The 3,136-nt window shown below is 38.8% G+C and overlaps 1 protein-coding gene across 2 annotated transcripts in view; it reads right to left on the reverse strand.

Annotated features, from left to right (window-relative positions):
• MED27 (mediator complex subunit 27) overlaps positions 1-3,136 on the reverse strand; it is a 340,395-nt gene that overhangs the window by 83,377 nt on the left and 253,882 nt on the right. The gene's annotated exons all lie outside the window — the stretch shown is intronic.

The following is a 3,136-nucleotide window of genomic DNA, read 5'->3' on the forward strand; positions in this document are numbered from 1 at the left end:
AGGGTGTAAATCTTTACGGGAGTAGAAAGCCTCATCTTTCTCCCGCGGAGCAGCTGGTAGTTTCGAACTGCTGACCTTAAGGTTCGCAGCCCGATTCGTAACCACTACGCTACCAGAACTCCTTAAAAGGCATAATAGATCAAGGAAATCATATAGTACAAAGTGGTAAGTACTGTTTAAAAAATCAAGAAGAAATATTCAAGGAAATAAGGAGTGGAGCATTACACAGGATGGTCAGAGCAGATCCTTGCTGAAAAGGGGCATAAAGAGCAAAACCCTGAAGGCTACCAAATATTGAGGCTTGTGGATATCTAAGAGCAAAGACCTTACAATAGGAAGGGGTCTAGTTAGTGAGGGGAATGTATGAGGGCCGGAGTCTGATGGATGGACTAGAGCAGAAGATGAGTCATCAAAAGACTCAGGTGGTTTGGGGGCTTTTACTTGGAGGGAAATGGGGAGTCACTGCACAATTCTAAAAAGAAAAGACACATGACTTGACTTTCCTTTTGAAAGATTCTCTGGCTATGCAAAGACCAGTCTGCCTAGAGACAAAGTACAAGTAGCCCAATTAGGAGGCTATTGTAGCAGTCAGACAAGAAGTGGTGGAGGCTTAGACCAGATGTATATAATTTCATCTCATGTCCTTATAAATGTTACCTTCTTACCTTGAAATAATTTTTAACAATCTCAGACTTACAGAAAAGTTAAGACAGGATAAAGAACTCCTATATATTCTTCATCTAGATCCCCTATATGCTAGCATTATATCACATCTGCTTACATGCTCTCTCTCTAGCTTGCATGCTCTCTCTCTCAACATAAACACACAAATATATAATGCTTTTCAAGAAACTTTACCCATTAATTTTAGTACTGTTTGTAATTCCTGAGTTCTTGATCCTTGCTGAAGCAATCACTGTTATGACTGTTGTCAAATTTTGTAATTTCTTCTACATTTATTAGTCTATAGTCTACTGTAAATAATTGATATGTTATACTGATATCTCCCATTTATTTATCTATTAAATTATGTATAAAGAATGGACTTTAGGATTATTATTATATTCTATAGGTTTTAATTCATTATTTATTTTGGTGTTCAATTGTCCTAGGTTTGGCCTGTGGGAGCCCCTTTAACTGGGCTTCTGTGTCTTTTTTTTTTTTTTTCTGTTTATTTATTTAAAGTTTTTATTGTGAATTGTTTACAGGGCAGATCATCAGTTTTGCATTCAACAAATCATATACTTTGTTTCATTACAATGATTATAATCCCCTCCATGTACCATTCATCAACAGTATTTCTCTCTATTCATTTTAGTTTTTTTTAAACACTTAGGCATATATAATAATTTAAACCTCCAAAGGGCACTTTCTGCAAGTCTGCCTCCTGGCTGTCAGCTCTCAGTCCCTTTCTTCCCATGAATCTAGAGTTCTTAGCTGCTCCCTCTCTCCATGTCCCCATCTCTGCCTCCATCTCTGGTGTCGCTGCTTCTCTAGATAAGGTCTCGCATTCTGCTTGTGCTCTTCTCCTTGATGGTCCTAGGGTCCTCTATTTTTGGACGGTAATATTAACTACTCCCCTGTTTTTGTTACAAAACATCTACCTTTACAATTATGAGAGTCACGATTAGTCATGATAACAATTACTCACTATTGAATTATAAGACTCTTAACCCCATCTCCTTTTACCAGACATATCTAGACAAGATGAAAACTATTCAGTGGGGACTCTATCATCTTCTCCCACACACACTCTTAAATTAAATTCCATCTTGAAACCTTGTAAGCCAATCACTTCGAGCTTTTATTGCCCCCCTCATTTTAGGTAGCCAATGTCTAAGTTGCCCGTTCCTATCTACCCTATATACAGAGGGGATACCATTGATAAATGATATGAAGACTCCTTCCCTCTCTGTTGGTATTTTGAGCTACTGCCTTCATGAGCATAGGTCAAGTTCATCAAATTGTAGCAATTTATCCTCATTTACCTTACGAAAAATTGCTTTTGTTTTTAATCTTCTTCTAGTCGAGTTAGTTCTGATTATCAAGCCATCGAGGCTAGGTCAAATGGGTACTATCTACAAGTGTGGGTGTTCTTGTGAGTCTTCCCCCTCATTTCCTATCAGGTGGATGCTTCACTCTCAGCTTTAGCCTTCTGTGGCTATGTCCTTCTTGTTCATGGGCTCACTAGACTTTGGACCAACCAGCCCTTCCTCTTCTCTCTCTCATCTCCATGTCAACAGGAGTCTATGGAATGTGGTTGAATTCAGTCCATTTCTTCATTGTTGCCTTTCCCACTCTTCCACTCACCAGTAGACCTATGTGGTCACCAGCAAGCTTACATGCCTGCTCATGTGTTGCCTTTGAGTTTCAGTCTTAGAGGGGGTTCTGTGTCTTTTTAACAACCCATTATTTTTTTGAGCACTTCCTTTACTTTCTGGCAGAGCAAGACATTCCAGGTTCGCCTTGTATTTTCGCTGTCCCTGTTCTGGAAGCTTCCATTTCTATAAGAAGACTGTTACTGGAGAATGATATTTAGAAACAGGTATGACTGATAGATGTGTAAATAGCTTCTGGGGTCTCATTGCTTCTAGACCCTGTAAGCAAAGAGAGCTACAATATACACTGTGTATATGTGTGCACACATGTATATATGTGATATTTCTATATACATTAAAAGCATAGTGATAACTCCAATTCCAATCCAACACCAAGGGTTTTTTTCTAATATTTCCCTTTATATATGTAATTTCCTTCTCTAGAAGGGAGGAAGCTGGCTCCTGTCATCCACAATTTATTTCCTATTTGCTTTTTACTAGAATACACAAAGTAATCTTCTAACCAATATCAATGTGAAAAACCAACCAACCAACCAACCTGAGTTTATTAGTTTAGTTATTGTCCTGCTTAGAAGGGTTTATCATCAAAATGCCATGTTCAAAAGTTACTAGCTTATGCTGGACGTGTGGCCAGAGATGGGTAAGGATCATGTGGAACCTTGGCAACCTAAGACAGAGCCACTGCCATGCTGCAATGAGTTTCGATGACAGGTAAGATGGAGGAATTCACACTGACTGCCTAAGACAGGCAGCGTCCCTTAAACAAATAATAAATAAGGGGGAATCTGATGCAGACC

The sequence above is a fragment of the Chrysochloris asiatica genome, unplaced genomic scaffold (genome assembly GCF_000296735.1).
Source record: "Chrysochloris asiatica unplaced genomic scaffold, ChrAsi1.0 scaffold00014, whole genome shotgun sequence".
Lineage (NCBI taxonomy): Eukaryota > Metazoa > Chordata > Mammalia > Afrosoricida > Chrysochloridae > Chrysochloris > Chrysochloris asiatica.